The sequence below is a fragment of the Balaenoptera borealis genome (assembly GCF_965194805.1).
Source record: "Balaenoptera borealis genome assembly, chromosome: 1".
NCBI classification, from domain to species: Eukaryota; Metazoa; Chordata; class Mammalia; order Artiodactyla; family Balaenopteridae; genus Balaenoptera; species Balaenoptera borealis.
In genome coordinates this window covers 165097849-165122621 of record NC_138860.1, presented here as the reverse complement: position 1 = coordinate 165122621, position 24773 = coordinate 165097849, and the positions used below count along the sequence as shown (strand labels likewise).

General features: G+C 39.8%; 1 protein-coding gene across 5 annotated transcripts in view; it reads left to right on the top strand.

Annotated features, from left to right (window-relative positions):
- The first annotated feature begins 2044 nt into the window (after window positions 1-2044).
- THRAP3 (thyroid hormone receptor associated protein 3) overlaps window positions 2045-24773 on the top strand; it is a 71828-nt gene continuing 49099 nt past the window's right edge. For 2 of the 5 annotated variants that reach the window (XM_082362862.1, XM_082362860.1), the window contains exon 1: window positions 2045-2186. The gene's annotated coding sequence lies outside the window, so the exon portion shown is untranslated. Of the gene's footprint in view, window positions 2187-2412; window positions 2799-24773 lie in introns of those variants that run through there. The other 3 variants (XM_082362863.1, XM_082362864.1, XM_082362861.1) reach the window with 3 other exon arrangements.

Sequence of the window (24773 nt, the reverse complement as noted above, 5' to 3'; positions counted from 1 at the left end):
AATGAAAAAACAATTCTTAGCTTCTGGCCATAAAAAAACTGGAGGCGGGCTAGCATTGGCCCGTAGGCCACAGTTTGCCAACCCTTATTCTGTGTTGTTTTATATATATATGTCTCATATAATTTCCTGTGTTGCCCTTATCACAAGTAGTAATTAATTATGCATGTGACAGACTCCTTAATGTTGTCTCTCCAGTTAGAATTAAGCTCTGTGAAGACAGGGACCACATTTATTTTGTTTACCATTTTCCTCCTGAGCTTCTAGCACAGGGCCTGGACCATAGTAGGTGCTCAACAAATGAATGGAGTGATAAGGTGTTCTTTTCCTTGAGAGGCACTCCAAGCTTAGTGGAGAATACAGACGTATGCACAATTAATTAGGTAATGCTTATTGGAGAAAAGAGTTCAGTTTTCTGCAGGTTCAGTTTGAGATACCAGTGGGAAATCAGGGTATGGTGACAAACATCTGGAACTGAGTTGATGCTAAGACATAGATAAGGGAGTAAAATTCACAGAAGAGCTGCAAAAGCTACCTGAGTGTGACAATCACTTAAGGAGAGAGGTCACTCAGGGAGAGAGGTTGAATGAGAAGAGAGAGAGGAGGCTGGAACTATGGGGTAAGTTTATGGGCTAGGGAAGGGGCAGAGGTAGGAGAAAGGTAAGAGATCGAACACAGAGGTGTTTTGGAAATAAAGAGTAATGACTATGTATTTTTGTATCTACCTAGTTTACCACCGTGTTCCTAGTATCTTGCACTAGGCATAGCCTATAGTAGACACTCAGAAAATCTGTGAATTGAAAATGAAATTGAAACAGAACCTCTCAAGAAGCACTACACAGCATGCAGCCTACAGGAAATGCTCAAAGAAAGAAAACAGTGTGGAAGGAATGCTGCTGAGGCCAGTAAGGGTGAGAGCTGATGTGGCACCATGTGAGATTTGAGTTGAGCCTAGTGAGTTTTTCTCGCAGGAAGAATAGATTCAATATTTTTTTTCACCTTTACTTTGTTTACTTTGTCCTGGGGATGCAGAAATCCATCAAAACTGATCTTTGCTCTAAAGAGCTCACAGTCTGGTGGGGAAGACAAACACAGTCCTTGATATATAAGATGGAAATGTACTGTGGGAGGACAGAGATGAGGAAGAGCTAGTAAACTTGGAAGGCTTCACAGAAGAGGTGACATTGGAGCTCAGTCTTAAAGCTTGGCGTTCAGTAGGGTAGGAATTCTAGCGCAAACCAGTCTGTGCAGAAACCTTGATAAATGCCGTGGTTGTCAGACTTCTATGTGCGTTAAGAATCACTGGAGAAGTCTATTTATAATGCAGATTCCAAGGCTATACCTCCCGGGAAATTTCTGGTTCTATAGGTGAGGGCATCCACTTTAATAAGCTTTACAGGACCACACTCTTTAAAACCTCTTTATGTGCTCCCATTGTCGTTGGAGGTGGGGGGCAGCGGTGGCGGGAGATGAGGGTGGAGAGAGCTTTGCCCACCCGGGCTTCTGGGTCTCCATAGGCGCACACTGTCACAATAAAAACAAATTCATTTTGAGTCGCGCTTTCAGGGTAGTAGATGCTTTCGTGTGCCGTACTTTGTCGGAGTCCCGCAACAACTCTGTGGGGTAGAAATTAAGAGTCTCATTTCATAGGGGAGGAAACTGAGGCTCAGAGAGGGGAGATTTGCTCAAGGTCACGAAGCGAAAGGTGGCAGGGCAGAGACCGAAAGCCAGGCTAGCAGATTCCCAGCTCAGAGACTTTCCGACTACGAAGGGAGGCCGCGAGTGGGTGGGGCTCAGGCCCTTGCTCCAGACTGCTTCCAAAATGGTGGGGGCCTTGGCGTCAGCAACGCCCCCGCCCCTTCCGTCCACCTCCCTGCTTCTTCCCCAGGCCACCCAGGCGGGGGGAGGGGATGGAACGAATCAGCCCACGTGACTGCCGACAACCTGGCGCGTGACGCAGAGCGGCGGGCCCGGCGCTCGCCTTGCCTTGTGGGAAACGTAGTTCCGTAGACCGTCAAGCTGGCCAGGAAGGCGGGACCTAGGACTACATTTCCCAGGAGGCCGCGGGGCGACGCCGCAGCTGACGCCATCGGAGAGCGGGGACGCGGGGCGCGCTGTCGGGCGGGGGGCAGGTTCGGGCCGGTTGTGCCGTTGCGAGGCTGCTGCTGCGATCGCTGAGGTGGACTCAGGTGAGTGAGGGCCTTTGATAGGAATTAGGGCAGCTCAGTCTGCTCCACTCGTTTCGTCTTTTATCTTTTCTCCGCGGCCGCTGGCTCAGGGCGCCCGGCAGGCCTGGCGCGGAGCCGCTCCCCCTCGCCTGCTCCTCGGCTTCTTCTGAGCGGGCCCTGCTCGCTCCGGCTCCTCCCCCTCCCCGCCCTTCAGGGCTTCCCCTCGCTCCGGCCTAGCTCCCGACGCTCAGGGCCGCGTTTTCTCCGGAGCACCCCCTATCTTTCTTTTTCTTGCTTGCAAGCTGCCAGGGAGGGGCCTCCACCTCCTCTGTCTCCCCGCTTAGGCGGGTGAATCCTATTATTTGGATTTCTCCTTTTCCCGGAACTCTTGAGTGCCCTTCCCCCCAGCCTAATCTCCATTGGCCTGGATCTGTCTTCTTCTAGGGCGCATGTGGCTGGCACTCAGTAAATGTTGGTACCTCTTCCGTTCTTTTCTGCCTTGTGGCCAGAGGAGGTATAGTCCACATTTATCACGCACGGGAACATTGGTGAGCCCACTTTCATTTCTCTTACGCTGGAGGTGAGGCCGACTTGCGTTCCAGTAGTAATTGGCGTGTGTTCTGCCTGAATAAGGTAATTTCCTTCATCTCCTTTAGCACCTAAGCAACTTTAATCAGTTATTCTCTTTGCCTTTCTAAGTCTTAGGGATGGAGTATGGCGGCAGAAGCTGGCGAGTAGCGCTGGTGCCCAGCAGTTGGAGCCGTCAGTGGTAGTTGAGTGTTTACGGGGAGGTTATTCATTGGATTGAAGGAAAAGCCTCAGAGCGTGGTAGAGCCTGGCGGGAGAGAGCCGATGAAGCTTCTGGTGGCAGCGTAACGGAAGGATCCTGGAGCCAGCTGCCTGGGTTCAAGTTTTGGCTCTGCTAGCTTTTGGTTTCAGGTCGAAGAGCTTCACTTCCAGGTCCTTCAGTTTCCTTATCTGCAAAATAGCGGCAACACTGGTTATTTTATAGGGTAACTGTGAAGGTTAAATGAAGTAAATTGAAAACCGCTTAGCTCATTACCTACCATATATTAAGCACTATTATCATTATAGTCGCTTTTAGAATTTATAGGTTGTAGGCCCAGAGTGGAAAGGCACGTATCACACCATCTTTTTCTTCCCCTTTCAGATGGCCCTCCCTTTTCTTGTTTGTGGCAGTACTGTTTGTTGTAGTTTTTCCTGTTATCTAGACAGACTGATGTGTGTATCAAGCCTGTTAAAGAGCCAAAGCTGGCTGCTGCCATGAACAACTTGTGGAACAAACTGGGCTTGGTTTGTTCTCTACTGGGAAATTTGTTTTGTGAATTAGTATACACACTCTAGCAATATCAAAAGCAGTTTTTTTCTGCAGCCATTTAAGCTTGATTGTATTTTGTAGAAGAGTGGATTGAAGTTTCTGTTAGGAACTGTTTAACTAAAAGCCTTTACGTTCAATACAGTTCCATCTCTGCTTTTTACATCTCTTAGCACTAGTGAAAGATCTCCGGTTTTGGAGACTGGTGTTTTTAGTCTGCAGACTAGGTACAGTCCAATTCTAGCGGTGGTGGTGGTAATAGTAGTCATAGCAGCAGCAGTAGTAGTAGTTCTTTAGCATATTAGTTTAATAGCATAACTAGTACAGGTATTTTTTTTTATTAATTTATTTTTTATTTTTGGCTGCATTGGGTCTTCATTGCTGCGTGCGGGCTTTCTCTAGTTGTGGTGAGCGGGGGCTACTCTTCGTTGTGGTGCGCAGGCTTCTCATCGCGTGGTGGCTTCTCTTGTTGCGGAGCATGGGCTCTAGGCACGCGGGCTTCAGTAGTTGTGGCACACGGGCTCAGTAGGTGTGGCTCGCGGGCTCTAGAGCGCAGGCTCAGTAGTTGTGGCGCACGGGCTTAGTTGCTCCGCGGCATGTGGGATCTTCCCGGACCAGGGATCAAACCCGCGTCCCCTGCGTTGTCAGGCGGATTCTTAACCACTGCGCCACCAGGGGAGTCCCCAGATTCACATTTTAAAATCGCTTTTGCCAAGGGTGTAGAAAATGGATTGTGGGGCTATCAGTTAAGACGCTATTGTACTGGTGTAGCCTGGAGATGATAGTTGCCTGAAGTAGGGAGATGGAGTGGAGATGCGTTGGTGGGAAGAAGCGGAGGGTTTTGAGATCAGGTAGTTTTAATATTCTCTAGAGCAAGACGTTCTTAGTACGGTCCATGGACTACAGGGAGCTCATGAACTCTAAAATTTTTGTGAGGGAAGTGCATTTTCTCAAAGGGTCATTACCTTCCATCATTCATTGGAATCTCAAAATTTAAGAACCAGTGCTGTAGGGTTTGTAATGCAGGGTTTTTTTTTTTTTTTTTTTTTTTTTTTTGGCTGCGCCAGGTCTTAGTTGCTGCACATGGGCTCTTTGTACAGGTTTATAACCCATAAAAAAGTAATTGCCCGTGGCTTACCAGGAGAGTTAAGAGTCATGGGTACCCTTCCTAAAAGATTGCCTTTTTTAAAAAATAAATTTATTTTATTTATTTATTTTTGGCTGCGTTGGGTCTTCATTGCTGCGTGCGGGCTTTCTCTAGTTGTGGCGAGTGGGCTTTTCATTGCAGTGCCTTCTACTGTTGCGGAGCACGGGCTCTAGGCACAAGGGCTTCAGTAGTTGTGGCACGCGGGCTCAGTAGTTGTGGCTCATGGGCTCTAGAGCACAGGCTCAGTATTTGTGGCACAGAGGCTTAGTTGCTCCGTGGCATGTGGGATCTTCCCGGACCAGGGCTCGAACCCGTGTCCCTTGCATTGGCAGGCGGATTCTCAACCACTGCGCCACCAGGGAAGCCCAAGGTTGCCTTTCTTTAGGGAATCGTATTTTGTATGTTTTAAACCAAAGTTAAATGCTGTGCCACAGGAAAATCACCTTTTAGTTTCTTTTTCTCTAGGAGTTATGGGCCGATGCACATACTGAGGAAGCTAAACATTAGTGAGCTCAGTTTCACGAAAATCCTATCCATTCCTACTGTTTTCTTCCATTGGGTTTTGTTTACAGTTCCTATTTTAGTGGTAGAAGTGGAGTACCTTAGTGTGTGAAGAGTGAGATTGTTTTCTTCTTGCTTTCCTTCTAACGGGTTTCATATGTATGTTTATATATTTTGTAGTGTAGTTTTCAGATGATAGTGTGTTACTGGAAGCATAGGGTGTGCTTTTTTCCACAGAGTTAGAGCTCTACCACTGAAAGAACCATGTATTTTTCTTTTTATGGCAGAGGTTGAAGACTGAAGGCTCATGGACTAAATCCAGTCGGCAGATGTGTTTTGTTTGGCTCACACAGTGTTGTAAATTTGAATTAGTTGTCAACAGTGAAAAACAGGGAGATTTCATGTAAAAATGTGGATTCAGGCTGTTTTGAAAAATCAGATCTGGCAGCCATGGACCTGTGTTTCTGCTTGCAGCAGCAATCTTTTATAGTTGGGCACGTCCTTATATCACCACTAAAAATTTTTTTTTCTGCTTTGGTGCTTTATTTCTTTCTTTTGTTTCTTCTTTAAAATAAAAAAGGAAATTTTAGATAACTTCAGAAGAGGGAGATGGAGCAGTGCAGTGGGGAGGGGAGGGCCCAAAACATTGAATTATTTTGTTTCCACACTATAGAAACCCAAGGGCTTTTAGAAAGCAAAAGGCATTGATCTGACCCCTGCCCATGCCTTTTTAGCTGGCACACGTGTAGTGTCCTCATTTTTGTTCTGCCTGATTTGCTTTGTAGCATCTGGAATGCAGTAACTGCACAGCTTGGCTTGTTTCAGAAGATAGAAGGCCAAGCAAAAGAAGTTGCTGAATGTCTAATTAGAAGACTTTTGGTGCCTGTCCTGAGGCAAAAGTGTGTATATGTGTGTGTGTGTGTGTGTGTGTGTGTTTAATGTATGCGTTTGTGAAGTCCATCGCTTTGCTTTCAGAAATCCTGTGTGTTTTTTGGAGAGGTTCATAACTCAATTTTATTTTTGTCTATTTTAATAAAAAGGGCAGGATACATAAAGGATTAAAAAAAAAAATTATTTGGCTGTGCTGGGTCTTAGTTGCGGCATGCAGGATCTTCATTGCTTTTAGTAGAGGCATGTGGGATCTAGTTCCCTGACTAGGGATTGAACCTGGACCCCCTGCATTGGGAGCATGGAGTCTTAGCCACTGGACCACCGGGGAAGTCCCTACAGAAAGGACTGATAGAGGAAGTCATAGAGGTGAGACTGCTTTCTGAAGTTACCGTAGAGATTTCTTCACTCCAGGACCCTCCACTGTATCAGGGTTTCCCGGAAGATGATCCCATTGTATCTAAAGGATGTGTCCTATGTGTTCTAGAGTCTTGACTAAAACCTTTGGCTACCAGACTATGGGCTATCAGAAAAAAACTTTAAAAATGAAGGAGATTGAGGAAGTTGGTCAGGTGCCAGAGTGGGGTTGCCCAATAAAGAAAAAGAATTGGGTAAATTTTTTAATGTAAAAAAAATTCTTGTTTCAGGTGTAATAAAGTTATCCTTTACAAAGCCTTTTTTTTGGCTGCACAGCACGCGGAATGTGGGATCTTAGTTTCCCGACCAGGGAGACCAGGGATCAAACCCCGCGCCCCCTGCAGTGGAAACGCGGAGTCCTAAGCACTGGACCTCCAGAGAAGTCCCACTCTGGCAGTTTTGATGTCCCTTTGTATGCATGTATCACATTGGAAAGTGTTCTGAGAGAGGCTTTCCTTGACGACCTTCTCTATAATGGTACTCTGATCATTAGCCAATACCCCTCCCCAACCCCGTGTTATTACTATGGGACATTACATTATTTATTTTTCATCTATTGTGTCTTCACCTCTTTAGAGAGTGAAGCAGGGATTTGTTTGATTCACTGCTGAATCCCTACACTTAGGACATTCTCTGTTAAATAGAAGAGGCTTAGTAAATATTGAGAGAAAGGATGAATTAATATGGGAATAAATAGATGGCTGACTGGGTGGCAGTCTCTGGAAGTGCTCCCACTATCGAGTTCTAGCTTACTCAGATTCTGTTAAGCTACCTGTTGAAAATAATTTGTATGGCGGTTGGTGAGGAGATTGCCAAGGGGCAAGAGGGTACTTACTGGAGTGATAAAAGTACTCTATTGTTGGGTTGGTGTTTACGTAGTATATTTTGTCAAAACTTACTGAACTGTATCTTTAAAATGTGTACATCTATTATATATGAGTTATAATAATTTATAAAAATTTGTATTCAAAACTCATTCTCTAAAGGCTGTTCTGTAAAACTGAGGTAACTCTGTAGGTAGGCTGTGGTAATGATTGTTTTCCTTGAATTTTTGGTAAGTTTAGCCAAGTATAGGTGGGACAGGAGGTTTTAAAATACTCGAGTGAGGAGGTGCCTCAGGCATTATGAGGGAAGGAGGCTAAGCTGGCCAGGCTCTGAATAGCCCACCCCCATTTCAGTCTGAGGTGCTGCATTGATATTTTGTACTTTGGGGTTTGGTAGGGGATATTTTCTGTTCCACTTTTAGCAGAATATTTTCAGCTGCAGTGTTCATTTAATAGGGCATGGTCATAGAGTTATATGATCTGTGGTACCTAGAGACCTTGGAATGAGATGAGAAATGGAAGTCCTTGTTTCTTACCAGTTTTTTGTTGTTTTTAATTAAACTGGGACCTTGGGGCAAGTTGCTTAACCCTTCAGTGTATCTGTTCAATTTCAGATGGAGATGGAAATCTCTTACCTACCTCCAACAAGGGTTATTGTGATGGCTAGATGATTAGCCCAGTGCCAGGGCACATAGTAGGGATTCAACAAATTAATTTTATTATATATGGAAGATGGATTGCTTGTTAGCTACTTGGGAAAGGGAAGTAGTTATATGGCACTAAATCTGAAAGGACAGTGAGAAACACCCAGAGCCCTCAACTGATAGCATATGGAAAGTGCTGAGTACATGATTAAGTTGGTATTTCAAGATTGTGAGGGAAGGATGACTTAATTATTCAATAAACAGCTCTGGAACAGTTGGCTAACCTTTTTGAAAATTACGTTAACTTGAAAGAATAAATCACGTGAAATGAGAGATACAGATTAAATCAAAAATGAAGTACCATTTTTTCCCTCAGATCTCCATCATGATAAAAAAAACAATATGACGGCTATTGTTGGTGAGGGTGTGGGGAAATGGACATTCTCAAGTACTCCTGGTAGCAATATAAGGTGCTGTAGCTGTTCCGGAGAACAACACAATGTACCTGTGCTTTTAGGAATATGCCATAAGGAAATAATTGCACAGGTCCTTAAAGATAAGGATAATCATTACAGTGTTATGTTAAGTGAAAAATTAAAGGCAACCTAAATGTACAACACTAGGGAACTGCTTATGTTATAGCATGTGTGTACAGTGGAATGCTAGGTAGAAAAGAGATGTAGATTGGAGCACCATATTTGTTGACACAATACAATGTGTAGAAAAATGCCCAGAATTGATCCTTTTGTTCTGTTCAAAAGCCTTTCTGACTCTCCATTTCCACCTTAGTCAGTGTTTATTAAGCATGTACTGAGCTTTAGATTCTGTTGGGGAAAAATTACCTTAAATATGTGGTCTGTGGTCTAGATCTGCACAGTTCATTTTGGTAGCCACTAGCCAAATGTGGCTAGCTCACTTTGAGTTAATTAAAATTAAATACTTAGTATATTTACTTAGTATGGTTTTCACACTAGCCATACTTCAGGTGGTCAGTAGCAGCAACATGTGAATGGTGGCTGCTACTTTGAGTAGCATAGATTTGGAACATTTTCCTTATCTCAGAAAGTTCTGTTAGCGTGGATCTAGATTGTCTTTTCATGTTTTTGTCAGCATTGCTTCTGCATATGATAGGTGGGGCCTCATAGTAGTTGCAGTTTTCTCCCCTTTACAAAAGAATTTTGGACTTTCCTTTGGCTATCATTTATGCATCACCATTTTCATAATATTTAAACTCTTTTTACCTCTTAGCCCACAATGGGTTTGTTCAGAATGCAGAGAGAATGCTACCTATGTGGCCAAAGGGGAAAACATGGGGACAATTTTGCTAAACCTCCTAGTTCTGGATTAGAATTTTTTTAAACCTATTAGAGTTTCTGTTCTTCACTTTAAAAACAACTGAGCAGGAACTGGAATTGAGATTCATGCATGGATTGTTTTTGACATTGTTTGGCTTTTCGTTTTTTGGGGAAAGAAGGCATTAAATACTTATTAAATGTCTACTAAGTGCTAGGCATTTACTAAAATGTGGTATACAGATCTTTACTAATTGATGTACTTTTGGGATTTAATTTCTGTCCAGGTTAGTTATTTTTTAGAAGTGGATGGATTTATTGCTTAAATCAGGGCTTCAAATATTGCCTTCAGAATATTGGTTATTTATGTTGGATGAGCTAAATCTTAATTTGTTATTTTGGGGCTAGGGTAGGCAAATATATTCCCACTGTGTTAGTGTTATTACAGTTGTGATGATCCCATTGAATGTGGCTAAAATGAACTTTTAGAAGATTTAGTGTAAGTTGGCTTTTACATTCTCTCATCTCTTTAGGCTCGTGTTTCTCTTATACTGGGTAGGTTAGTTGCTCTGCATCAAGTGTTTTTCGTAGGGATGAAAATTTCTTTGATTTTTTTTTCCTCCAGTGTTTTATTATGAAAGATTTCAAGCATGCAGGAAAGTTGAAAGAATTGTACAGTGAGTACCCATATGCCTGCCACCTAGATTCTACATTTGTTAGCATTTTGCTATGTTTACTTTATCACATATCTTTATACTCATCACTCCACCGTATTTTTTTTCCAGGTTTTTTTGTTGTGGCTAAATATACAGAACATAAAACTTACCATGATAATAATTTTTAAGTGTGCAGTTCAGTGGTATTAAGTACATTCACTGTTGTGCAGCCATCATCACTGTTCATCTACAGAATGTTTCATCTTGCAAAATCGATACTTTATACCCCATTAAATAGTCAGTCCCCATTCTCCCTTCCATCCCCAGCCTCTGACAACCATCATTCTACTTTGTCTCTTAGGTTTAGACTGCTCTAAGTACCTCATATAAGGGGAATCAAAGAGTATTTGTCTTTTTGTGACTAGGTCACTTCAGTTAGCATAACGTCCTCAAGGTTCATCCATGTTGTAACATGTCAGAATTTCCCTTCATAATATTCCATTGTATGTAGGTATATACCACATTTTGCTTATCCATTTATCCATTAGTCAGACACTTGGGTTGTTTCCACGTTTTAGCTATTGTTAATAATGCTGCTGTTAACCTAGGTGTACAAATATCTCTTCAAGACCTCGCTTTCAGTCCTTTTGAGTATATACCCAGAAGTGGAATTGCTGGATCATATGGTAATTCTGTGTTTAGTTTTTTGAGGAACTGCCATTCTCTGCTGTTTTCCACAGTGGCTGCACCATTTACATTCCCAGCTACAGCTCCAATTTTTCCACATCCTCACCAGCATTTCCTCCCTCCCTCCCTCCCTCCTTCCCTCCGTTCCTTCCTTCCTCTTTTCTTTTTTTTTTAAATAGTAGCCATTCTAATGGGTGTGGGGTAGCTTTGGTTAGCATTTCCCTATTGATTAGTGATGTCCTCTTTTCATATGCTGTGGACCATTTGTATATCTTCTTTTGAGAAATATTTGTTCAAGTCCTTTGCCCATTTCCTTATTTTTTTTGAAGCATTTTAAAGTAAGTTGCAGAAATCAGTACATTTTATATTTAAATGCTTCAACATGCATATCATTAGCTAGAGTTCAATATTTATGATTGAACTCTTATGAGTCTCTTTGGGGGAGGACAGGGAGGTACAATTTACACACCTAAATGTGACCATCATTTCTTTAATTTATACGTGCTTGGATAGAGAGATTTTGAGTGCCAGTTCTTAGCTGGAATAGTTCCCTTTCCTCTGATTTAATGATGTTTGTCTCAAGTTAGATTTACTTTTGTCAAATTAATATTGTGACCATATAATTTATCTTTTTGAACCAGGACACTATTGAGAGAGGGGATGCTATTAATACACTGGGACAGCAAGTGTAAACTGACTATCTTGAGCAAACCTGGATATAAGGTCAACCTAAATATTAAAGAAGAACTTTTATAGATTGAGATTTTTTTCAAAGTAAATGCTTATTTAAGCACTTTACATGCATTATCTCATTTAATCCTGTATTTTACAGGGTAAGTGAAGAGTTTCTTGTTTTACAAATGATAAAGTTGAGGCATAAGAGATTAATTTAGGAAGAGATAAGATTTGAACCTAGGTCTGACTCTAAACTTCCACTCTTAGCATCTGCTATATTGCTCAGAGTAAGGATCCAAGGAGTGGATTGACCAGTAAATTAGGAGAGTCCTCACATAACAGAACATCCCATTTTGTTATTGTCATGCTTATTAGATCCAGAGTTAAATTATTTAAATTTCTCTTCAAGAATAAATGGACTTGAATCTACCAGCCGACTGCAGAGGCTTTTTGATTCGCCTTGCTGCAAATAGAATGACAGAAGATGTATTTCAGAATCAATAATATTTGCCTAGCTTTTTTTTTTTTTTTTGGCCGCTCAGCACGGCTTGTGGGATTTTAGTTCCCTGACCAAGGATTGAACCCGGGCCCTCAGCAGTGAGAGTGCAGAGTCCTAACCACTGGACCCCCAGGGAATTCCCTTGCCTAGCTTTTTGTGTCTTTCCATCTTTAAAATGAAAATACGCCTTCCTTCCTACCTTCCTTATTTTGAGAGAATTACAGTATATATATTTTGACACTAATATAAAGAATACATGAAAAATTGTATAGTTCAGTATCTTATGCAACTTAGCATAGTCACATGCCATCATTTCTTTTATTACTAAATGGTTATTAAATGGTTTGGATATGTAAAAGTGATGAAAATCCTATCTCACGTAAGTTTAGGCACAAATAGAATTAGTCTAGGGCTGTTTTTTTTTTTCCTTGTGCTGTTTTGACAGTTGAATGAACAGTGTTAGTTGAGCACTAGAAATTCTCAGATGTAATTGTTTTGAATGTCTTTTGAGTTTAGCCACTGCAGTGAACCATCTCTTCAACAAATTGTTGGGCTCTTGGTTCAGAAGCAGTGGATCCAAAATTCATTGAAAGAACGATACATAGAGTGTCATTTAATTATTGCATATGCTTTGTCATATCATTTATTATCATTTTTTAATATTTTTGAAACATCTTCTCTTTGAGAGAAGGCAGCTTAATGAAAAAAATTTTAACATGGTTAGCCCAAAGAGCAGCTTCCTGATAAAATCTGGTACCTGCCCTGACCATTAATGTGTTGAGGTATTTTCATACATGATCCATGAATGTAAATCAAAGGTTAACTGTTTAATTTTGAAGTTGTCAACTAGCATTGCTGGGGTTTTTAGGAAACTAAGATTTTATGTGCTGGTCAAAAGTATACATAAGCTGTAACTTAAGTTCCAGATATAATATGTATATATTAATATTAAAACAGTATGTTATTCCATCTGGAATCTTGAGCTTTCCCTTCTCACCTGATCTTATTCTGGTAACTAATCCTAGAGCTGTGAACAAGAAATAGGAGGTGCTTTCTGAGGAGAGGATCTTTGGTTTCCTTGTTCTGTATTAAATATCATTGCAGAGCTGTAGGAATACAGGCTTTGTCTTCTGTATCGTTCATCCTCCTGCCTTTACTCCTTTTACTGTGTAGGAAAACATTGTTCAAATAAAAATTGTACGTCCTGGATACACTTTTTTTTTTTTTTTTTCTGGATACACTTTTTGGATGCATTATGTGTACAAAACTCAGCCTTTTGTATAGTAACTCATGAATAATCTAGTTTTCTGTAGAAAATATTCACAACTTTTTCTTGACTATGTTTCTTTTTTTCTTTTTTTGGCTGCGCTGTGCGGCATGTGGGATCTTAGTTCCCTGATCAGGGATCAAACCCGTGCGCTCGGCATTGAGAGCGCGGAGTCTTAACCACTGGACCGCCAGGAAGTCCCTTGACTGTATTTCTTGATACAAGTTATATAGCATTTAGTGTAATTTTGTTTTCTCCCTGAGTAGTCAGCACGTGAATTGGACCCAATGTGGAATTAAACAAAATGCTAGGGATTTAGCCGGATCTCTACTTTGCATTGGACAGGTATTTGAGTATCAGCTAAGTTTTTTTAAAGGTGATTCTGGAAATGGAAATATCTTTAAGGATTTAATTTGTTGTTTGGTGGTTATGTAAGCATGTTACTGGGGGAAAAAGCCTTAATGTAAGTATAAAATCTTGATTCACTACTGAAACAATTTGGGAAAATAAAATTCTCATTGTTGAGGCTATCCACCGTTATCCTTTCCCTTCCAACTTTCTTGTTTTTATTTTTCAAACTGCTCTTTTAGAATACAGTGTGCTATGTGCTTTACATACATTGATTCGTTTAATCCTATGATAATTTTATAAGATCAGTGTATCTGTTTTTTGATATGAGAAACTTAGTAAGATTACACACCTTGTTCAGGCCTGCACAGTAGTGGAGTCAGGATTCTAATCCATGTCGGTCACATTTGCAAAATTCTTACTCTTAATCAGTCTGCCTGTATTCAACATATACTTTCTTTTCTTTGTTTCTTTCTTTTTTTTTTTTTTAAGAAAGGATTATTTTATTTTATTTTTGGCTGTGCTGCACAGCTTGCGGAATCTTAGTTCCCCAGCCAGGGATGGAACCCGTGCCTCCTGCAATGGAAGCGCAGAGTCCTAACCATTGGACTGCCAGGGAATTCCCCTCAACATACACTTTCACATGCTTGTCCTTCAATGTGGAGTTGTTTCTTTGATTTAACCTTAAGAGCATTGCTTGATGAGTCCTATTTCAATCTTTGGAAGTTGTTTGCAAAAGTTTAAATGTGTGTGGCCAAGAAGCTTATGAGGTACATGGGAATGCTTGTACTTTTCTGTCACTATTATAGAGAGTTATATTAATCCTTTTTTCCTCTAGAGAGGGACTGAGAAATGAAGTCTCAAGTGAGCACAACAACAGTGTTCAGCGTTGTACAGCATTTTTTTTCATGGTTTTAAAGTATGCAATCTGAAGACATGTAGGAAGTACAAAGAATAATACTGTATAACTGGTGCCCATGTATTGACTGTTTAAGAGATCAATTTAATAAATTTAAGAAATAAAGCTTTACCACCATAGCTAAGTCTTCTAGAATTGTTCTCCCCTTCTCCCCCAACTCTCTTCTAACTTGGTGTTTATGATACCTATGCATTTTTCTACACTTCTATTAAAAATGTATGCTTTTGTAAACAAAATATAGTATTTTTGTGTTTTTAAACTTCATGTAAATTGTTCAATACCAACTGATACCAAGAAGTTCTTGTTTCTTTTTTTTTTTAGCGTTCTTTTTCCTTTTTTTGTTGTTGCTTTTTTGTAGCTTTTTTTTTTTTAATGTTTATTTATTTTTGGCTGCGTCGGGTTTTCGTTGCGGCGTGTGGGCTTCCCTCTAGTTGTGGTGTGCAGGCTCCCGAGTGTGTGGGCTCTGTAGCTGCGGCACGGGGGCTTAGTTTCCCTTCAGCCTGTGGGATCCTAGTTCCCTGACCAGGGATTGAACCCGCGTCCCCTGCATTGGAAGGCAGATTCTTAACCACCGGACCACCAGGGAAGTCCCTAGCTCTTGATTCTTGATACCAAGAATTTGTTTTTGTAACTTGTTTTTCTGCTCAGGCTTCTGTTTGTGGGATTCATTCATGGTATATGTGTTCTTCATTTTCACTCTTTTATAGTATTCATTGTATGAAAGTGCCAGTTTTTATTTATCCAGTTTGTACTGTATCCTGTTTGTACTCAGAGAGTGCTGCCAAGAATATTCTTGTATATATTTTCTGCTGACTTGAGAGAATTTCTCTAGGGTTTATACCTAAAACTGGAATTTCTGGTTCACGGTATATGCACATCTTTAACTATCACATTATTCTCCAGAGGAATTATACCAGTTTGTACTCCCAATACATGCATTTCTGTTGCTGTACATCTTAATGGCACATGATGTCGTTAGACTTTAAAATTTTTTGCCATTCTTGTGAGTATGAAATATTTTATTATAGTTTTAAATTGTATTTCTCTGATTAGTAGTGAAAATGAATATCTTTGCATATGTATATTAGCCATATAGTTTTCTTCTTTTTTTAATTGATCATCCCCTTAGCCCACTTTATTTTTAGCATTTATCATCACTTGACATAACATATAGTTACTTGAGTGTATGTCTTGCCCCACCAACCACAAGATGAGAGACTTTCTCCTTTTGTCAGTGTTGTGTCTCTAGTGCCAAGGACAGTGCCTGGCATACGTAAGTGTTTAATAAGTATTTAATAAATTAATCTTTTTTTATCTGAACAATTGAGTTTTTTGCCTTTTTTATTGATTTGTAGAAGTTCTTTATATAGAGTCTGAACTCTAATCCTTTGTTAATATGTATTGCAAATATACTCTCCTAGTATGTGGTTTCGTTTTGATTTTCTAAAGCATATAGACATATTTATCAATCTTTACGTCTATGGTTTATACTTACAACTTGTTTCAAATCCTCTATCCGGAATTTGTACAAATATTCTCCTATATTTTCTTCTAAATGTTTTAAAGCTTTTCACATTTAATGTTTGTTTATATGCTTTTTTTTTCTTTTAAGTCCACTTGGAGTTTATTTTTTGTGATGTGAGGTAGGGGTCAGTGGTGAGCAGTTACTTTGCTTATAAATGTTTTGGAAATAAGATGCATTTTGTGAGAAACTCTGTACTTAGGAGTGGCGAGGTGGCCTAGGGATTTTGGCATTTTCTGGGAAGAAGAGGTTTGCATCCCTAAAGGTGTTTGTAAATTGATGTTGGGTTAACATCAGCAAATTTACAAAGCAGTTGCAAATTTATTTCTAGAATTAGCAGAACCAGAATACATGTGGACATTTTGGGTAGAGTTCCAAAATTGCTGATAAGACTGTTTCTTACTTTGTTTGAAAATAAGTTTTAATTTGGCAGTACTCTGGGAAGTAGTTTTGACCTTTGTGTCAAACCTAGTAGCTTCTTCCAATTTGTAATTTAAAAAGGAAAAATAAGAAAGAAAAAAATCTCTGAAGGTGAATGTACTTTAGCAGGTTCTCCAGCATGACATGATCATATCCAAATTTGTTGCTAGAATAATGTCACAAATATTTGTAACAGATCATTTTGGCATCAAATTTAGTCTCTTTCCTGTTGCTTGTTTACAGATGAGAGGAAATGTGACTCATTTAGAAGTTGGTTATCCTGGTCTGATGCTCTGGGTTAAATGGGTTAATCAAATTACTATTTTGCATAAATTTTTTTAGTGAAAGTAAGCAGTTGTGGAAGATAATACTCTGAATGTACCATCCACTTTTCCAACTCTGAAATTAAGTTTTTTGGGAATTCCCTGGTGGTCCAGTGGTTAGCACTTGCTGCTTTCACTGCCGTGGCCTAGGTTCAATCCCTGGTCAGGGAACTAAGATCCGTAAGCCACATAGCACGGCCAAAAAATAAATAAATAAAATAAAATTAAGAGTTTTTTTGTGGATTGAAATTTCCTTTCAAATAGGCCTTTAGTGAATTAGATTTATTTTTATTTAGCATCTCCCTGTAGCTTCCAGTAGTGTAAATTTAAGGCAAATAATAGATTATTTAGGGAAGACAGATTTCATAAAGCACATTTAAAAATTTTTTTCCTGTTAGATAATAAGTAATTGGGAAGAAAAGTGAGAAATTAGAGCAGAGTGGATGAAGTTTGTGGTTTAAGGTTCTTTAACAGGTAAAAGGTAGCATGATGATGTGGAAAGAACTGGGACACACTGAGAGCTAAAGGCCTTTAGCTCTAGTTTTGCCTCATCTTCTTGGGCAAATCTCTTCCTTTATCTGGGTTCAGTTTTCCTTCTGTAAAAACTAGGGTTGTATTAGATAATGATCTCTAAGAGTGCTTCCAGTTCCTAATGCTTTGTGACTCTAATTCTAGTGAGATTTGTCCATAACTCTGATACGCTCCTGGGTCAGATTGGAGTGGATCATGGTCTCTTAATCACACGACTCTCTGCTCTTTGATTAAAGCTAGCTGTAGACTGACTCAGGGCTGCACACCCTATACATGATCTGATGATAATGAACTTTCTCTTTATTCTCCTAGTGCTAGGAGAAATAACAAATAGTTATTTACAAGTAACTATTTCAGTGAGGTGTAGAAACAGAGCCATAAAAGTTACAAACGTAGGTTGGAAGTTGTATTAATACCAGGGTGTTGGCAGATAATGATAATACTGAGCAGAGATAAACTGCTCTGTTGATTTATAAGAACCTTAAAAGGGCACAGATTTTTTGATTCATCTTTGTGCTTTCCATAGTGCCCAGTGAAGGAAATTAACAATTGTTTATTACTATTATTTGAGTCCTTGCTATATTACTGTGCACTGTACTATGATTTAGATGTTTTCCTCATTTAATTGTTTCAGTAGCTTATGAGATAGTGTTGCCCTTATCTTATAGATCAGGAAACTGAGACTTAAAGGAGTCAAAATGCTTTAAACTAGTTTTTTTTTTTTTTTTTTTTAAACTAGTTTTTATGTGACGCCAGAGTCTGTTCTCTTTATTGCCTCAATATGCTGCCTAGCAAAGACATTATTCATGGGGTGCACTCAGTGAATGTTAACTCATTGAAATACTTGTGAAATGTTTTATGTTCATTGTTTTGGATCTTTTTTTTTTTTTAAGTATTTATTTATTTATTTAGGGCTGCGTTGGGTCTTAGTTGTGGCATGTGGATCTTTTGTTGTGGCGTGCGGCCTTCTCTCTAGTTGTGGCATGCGGGCTCGGTAGTTGCAGCGTGCTGGCTTCGTTGTCCTGCAGCATGTGGGATCTTAGTTCCCCGACCAGGGATCCCCTGCATTGCAAGATGGATTCTTAACCACTGGACCACCAGGGAAGTCCCCCAACTGAGTATCTTACTAATAGGACATCCTTAAGACAAGGCAACATGTGGTTGGCAGTTGTGTTCCAAAGTAAAAAATTAAACCTGAGAGGGGACCTGGAAGTTGAGGATAGGGAGGGTAGAAATTAGGAAGGAGACCTCTTTTCATTATGTACTCTTGTACAGTTTGAAATTTTTACTGTGTATGTATTACTAAAATGAAAAAACTAGGTAAAAAGAAGAATTAAACATTTTAAGTTTGCTAAGGCAAATGAAACAGTTTAAGTTAATATTTCAAGTTCTATGATTCTGTACATGTTTTTACCATTTTAAAAACTGTGTACATGTGCCACAATATGGCTGAACCTTGAAGACATGCTAGGTGACATAAGTTAGACATAAAAGGACAACACTATGATTCCACTTGAGTGAGATACCTAGATTAGTCAACTTCATGGAGACAAAGTAGAGTGGTGGTTGCGGTGGTGGGGGTGTTACTGTTTAACGGGTGCGCGGTTTGTGTTGGGGAGATGGAAGAGTTCTGCAGATGGATGGTGGTGATGGTTGCATACCAGTGGGAATGGGCTGAATGCCACTGATCTGCACTGTACGCCTAAAAATGGTTAAAATGGTATGTATCTTGTGTTATGTATGTTTTACCATAGTAAAAAATATATATATTATTTAGCTAGTATTTACTTGTTTTGTTATTCAACACTGGGGAATCCAAAAAAAGGAGTTTCATCTGGTACTTGCCCTCAAGGAGCAAAATAGTCTAGTAATATGGCATGATTAGTATTTTTCAAGGAAATAGAGGCTTAAGTTGTAAGGAAATGGTGATAGCTTATAAAAAGTTGTAATGTGATAAAATAAATTCTGGAAAAGTAGCTGTTAGGATTTCCTGACAGTCTTGTATGCTGAATAGGCCAGAGGATTCAGATGAGGTTATAATTTTGCCCCGAGGCACCTCTGCATAGCCTAAGAGCAAGATTTTAAAAATCACCTGTCTAGGTAGGAACTGTCAGGTACACAGATGGCATGTTGATCCGTCTCTCTCTGTTGTAAATTGAGAACCTGGGGCACAGAATAATGGTGCCATTTAGGGGTCAAGCTCATTCAGCCTGGAATCAAGTATAGGTTTGGGTTTGTTGCCAGAGTGTTCTGCTTCTTTAAGAGATTTCGAAGATGTAGTGTCTTATATTCTGAGTCTGCCATAAATCCAGATTCTGAATTATCAAGAGAGAGAACATAATTGTTTAATGACCTTGTGACTACCTATAGCAGCTAGTTGAAGTCTTGTCTTTTAACTCTGTCATTTTGACATTGGCCTGATTCATAATTATTATTATTGAGTACTAATGGTGTGCTAAGCACTTTCAGTAACTTTATGCATATTAATTTATTCAATTTTCATAACCCTTTGTAGTAGGAACCAGTTTTACAGGTAAAGAAACAGAGATAGTGAGATTTAATTAAGAAATTTAGGGCTTCACTGGTGGCGGAGTGGTTAAGAATCTGCCTGCCAATGCAGGGGACACAGGTTCGAGCCCTGGTCTGGGAAGATCCCACGTGCCGCGGAGCAACTAAGCCCGTGAGCCACAACTACTGAGCCTGCGCGTCTGGAGCCTGTGCGGAGCAGCTAAGCCCGTGAGCCACAACTACTGAGCCTGCGCGTCTGGAGCCTATGCTTCGCAACGGGAGAGGCCGCGACACTGAGAGGCCTGCGTACCGCGATGAAGAGTGGCCCCCGCTCGCCGCAACTGGAGAAAGCCCTCGCACAGAAATGAAGACCCAACACAGCCAAAAATAAATATAATGAATAAATAAATTTAAAAAAAAATTTATCACAGGTCTAAGTTAGTTGGTGGAGTGGGAATCAATCAAATTTAGGCAGTCTAGTTTTAGAGCATGTGTTCTTTTCTATTATTTATTGGTAAGTGCTTTGCAGATTGCTTTGGGATGATGGATTACTAATTTTATTTGCTTTACTGTAAGTTGCTGGGCATAAGTATTTAAAAATGACATTTTCTACCATTTGAGATCCTACAGTTTTGAGAATTACTGTTCATTAAGGGTTTATTCTTGTTTGGCCATTTGCACTAAATGACTTTGTTAGGCAAATTATGTAAATTGAATACAGTTTTTGAAATACAGGTGTGTTAGTGAGAAGAATGGGATTCTTTTGGGGGGAATAACACTTTTAATTGGGGTCCATAGCAATTGATGGCAAATGTTCATCTGTTAATGATGAAATTTGTAGTGAGATTTTACAAATGTCATCTTTTTTAAAAAATTAATTGATTATTTTTGTCTGCGTTGGGTCTTCGTTGCTGTGCGCAGGCTTTCTCTAGTTGTGGCGAGTGGGGGCTACTCTTCATTGCGGTGTGTGGGCTTCTCATTGCGGTGGCTTCTCCTGTTGCGGAGCACGGCCTCTAGGCTCGCGGGCTTCAGTAGTTGAGGTGCGTGGGCTCAGTAGTTGTGGCGGACAGGCTTAGTTGCTCTGAGGCATGTGGGATCTATTCCGGACCAGGGCTCAAACCCGTGTCCCTGGCATCGGCAGGCGGATTCTTAACCACTGGGCCACCAGGGAGGTCCCCATATGTCATCTTTGAAAACATCTTTTCACACAGGTCCTGCCAAATACTAATACTAATCCATGAGCGTATGATTTTTTTTGGAGCATATGATTTTAATTGAGCATATTTATCACTTGGAAGCCTTTATAGAATTCTGTTAGATTCTTTTCTCGATACTTGCTTTTTAGCATGCTCTTACACTGCACATTAATCATTTCCAATTGAAGATTAGATGGAAGTTCTTCCTCAGTTGTGTTTAGATGGATTTTGAAATATGGAGATTTCCTTTGCACTTGCATTGGGGAAATACGGTAAAACTGTAGTTTGAGCTAAGAAAATATGTCTGCTTCAAATTTGTGTGGGACTGGGTATCTCATTGCTTGTTTTAACTTTTGACAGTACAGGAAATGAAAAAAGTAACAACGTTACTTGTGATTCAAACAATGTATGTTCATTTTAATTTGCTGTAGTATGTTTCCCATAGAAGTGCTGTTTTGTCTTGTTAATTTTCAAATGGATTTATTAAGAAACATTATTAACTGTGCAACAAAAGCTAATTTCCAAAGCCATTAAGTATTCAGTAATAGTGTTTAAGGATGATTCGTCTTCAGAAAAATTTCAAATTCAGTCTTTTTTTTTTTTTTTAAAGTATTTATTTAGGCTGCGCCGGGTCTTCGTTGCAGCATGCGGGATCTTTAGTTGTGGCATGTGGACTCTTAGTTGCAGCATGCATGTGGGATCTAGTTCCCTGACCAGGGATTGAACCCGGACCCCCTGCATTGGGAAAACGGAGTCTTACCCACTGGACCACCAGGGAAATCCCTCAAATTCAGCCTTGAGCTTAAAAAAAAAAAAACAATAAAATTTTATGGCTGCTAAGCCATTTAACTGCTGTTTAGTAGGCAAGTCAAGATTCACCTTCTGTTTCTGACAGAAATTCATAGAACTGATGAATCCGCTACAGAAGTGGATTGAGAGCAAATGAAGGTCACTCTTGACAATACTGGTTCAATAGCATGTGATAGATTTTTTTTGCAGAATGCTTGCTGATGAACAGTACAGTGAATAAACCATTTGCTTGAAATACTTTACATTTTTCACAGGCTTTGTAAATTTGTCCAACTAAGCCCTTTCTTCTCCACACGTTTTTACCGCCATTATTTGTGCACATCTTAGCAGATTCAAGTTCAGATTGTATTGAATTAATGTTCTCTCAACCTTTGTGAAAAGATTCTTGCCAGTGGTTGTTCCACACAGACTGTTTTGTTCATAGTGTTCAGTCACTTCAGACTTAGCATTGACATCACTAAACAACTGAGCAGTATCAGTAATATTTGTTGAATCATCAAGAGCCGTGGAACACCACCCACAATCATTTGCCTTTTTTTAAAAATAAATTTATTTTTGAACAGTTTGATTTACAGACAGTCTCAGAAAATAGTACAGGGTGTTCCTATGTATACCCCATATCCATTTCCTCTGTTAACACCTTGCATTAGTGTGGTACAGTAGTCACAACTAATGTACCAGTATTGGTACATTGGTATATTCTTACTAACTGAAATTCATACTTTATTCAGATTTCCTTAGGTATTTTTTTTTTTTTTAATTTTTTAAAATTTTTTGGCCGTACAGTGTGGCATGCGGGATATTTAGTTCCCTGACCAGGGATCGAACCCATGTTCCCTGCAGTGGAAGCACAGAGTCTTAACCACTGGACCACCAGGGAAGTCCCCAGATTTCCCTAGTTTTTACCTAATGTCCTTTTTCTGTTCCAGGATCTCATCTAGGATATACATGAAGTTGTTGTGTCTCCTTAGGCTTCTCTTGGCTGTGACAATTTCTCACACTTATTTTTGGTGACCTTGACAGTTTTGAGGAGTACTGGTTAGCTGTATTGTAGAACGTCCCTCAATTGGGATTTGCCTAATATTTTTCTTATGATTATACTAGTGTTATGGATTTGGGGGAGAAAGAACACAGAGGTAAAGTGCCATATCATATCAAGGAATACATGCTATCAGTGTGACTTCTTGTTAACTGTGATTATCTGGCTAGGTTTCTCCAAAAAATTACTCCCTCCCCTTCCTGCCACAGTGTACTCTTTGGAAGAAAATCGCTAGGCATACTCACCTCCACTTAAGGAGTGGAGAGTTGTAGTCCACCTCCTTGAGGGTGGCGTATATACATAAATTATTTGTAATTCTTCTGCATGGGAGATTGGTCTTTTCTCATCCATTTATTTATTTATTCAGTTACTTATTTGTATCAGTATGGACTCATGGGTATTTTTGTTATAATCCAGTACTTTATTTTGTTCTAATTTTTCTGATTTTTACTATTGAGAGCTCTTTCAGTTTGACAGGAGTGTCCTTTTGACATATGCCCTTTATTGTGTGTGGTGCTGTTTTTTTGTTGTTGTTGTTTAGCACTTCCTTACTTTCTGGCACTATAAGATACTCCCAAGCTCATACTGTGAATCCCCTCCCCCAGCCCTAGATTCAGCCATTTCTCGAAGGGGCCCTGGTTTCTTTTATTGGAGAATGGTATTAGAAATCAAGATCTGGGTGCTAGGTGTGCACATTGCTACTGGAAGGTATTGCTTCCAGGTCTTCTCAGCTGACAAAGCAAGGAAATACATCTGTATACTAACATATATTCCATATACTTACAGAAATATTTGTAAGTATTTCATATTTCTGCATATCTTCATTTGTATCTGTATTAAGCTAGACATGAATTAGTGATATCTCCAATTCTAATCCAGTACCTCATTGATCATTCTAGTCTTTTCCTTTTTTATCTATAACCTCCCACTCCCAACAGTGAGAAACTTGGCTCTCACCATTTGCCATCCATTTACTCATTAGTTCCAGTATGTATGTGGTATAGTGGTTTCAGGATTGTTAACCTGTACCCTTTAACAACTTTACAACTAGAAAACTTTAACAAGTAGAATACAGTGGTTATATGCAGTTCCTTTTGCTTTTTATCTTCTCATTTCACTTATTTTCATAGTTAACTTAGGTTAGCACCTTTCCTCTCCACTTGCCCTGCCCTATTTTTGAATTGACTACTTATATTGCTCCCATTGTCCTCAACCCTTCAAACCAAAAAGCTAATAGTCTTAAACAAGTTCATTCTCTCGAGACACATGTTTTAGGCTCTTGCAGTCAAACATAACTTAATTAACTCACTATAGATAAACGACTTTCCTCCTTACGTTAACAGATACAACACTCAAACTTACTTCGGTTGTAGCTTTATTTTTGTTTATTTTTATTTTGTTTTTATGAAGATTTTCTGTTATGATAAGATACTCTTTTAAATTTTTAAAAAATTTCCAGCAGTTGGTTTCCTGTGAGTTGGGAATATTGTGTGAGTGCTTAGTTTGGTAATGTTGACACATATTGTGTTCTTGGCACAGCTATGGCATCATTTCATAATAAACACAATGTGTTGCCATCTAATTGGATTAAAAAAAAGCACCCACACTCCATGTGTGATATGACAGAATCCATGGTACTTGAAATGCTTTTTATTTTTATTTATTTAAAAAATTTATTTATTTATTTATTTATTTATGGCTGTTTTGGGTCTTCATTGCTGCACGTGGGCTTTCTCTAGTTGCAGCAGGCGGGGGCTACTCTTCGTTGGGGCGCACGGGCTTCTCATTGCAGTGGCTTCTCTTGTTGTGGAGCACGGGCTCTAAGTGCACGGGCTTCAGTAGTTGTGGCTCATGGGCTCAGTAGTTGTGGCTCATGGGCTCAGTAGTTGTGGCTCGCGGGCTGTAGAGCGCAGGCTCAGTAGTTGTGGCACACGGGCTTAGTTGCTCTGCGGCATGTGAGATCTTGCTGGACCAGGGCTCGAACCCGTGTCCCCCGCATTGGCAGGCGGATTCGTAACCACTGCGCCACCAGGGAAGTCCCTGAAATGCTTTTTAGTTACAATTGCTTCACCACAATTTGTAGCAGCGCAAAGTGGTGAGACCACTGCTTGTAGTCGCTTTTGCAACTACTTTGCTGTTGTAGTGTGAAAGCAGTTATC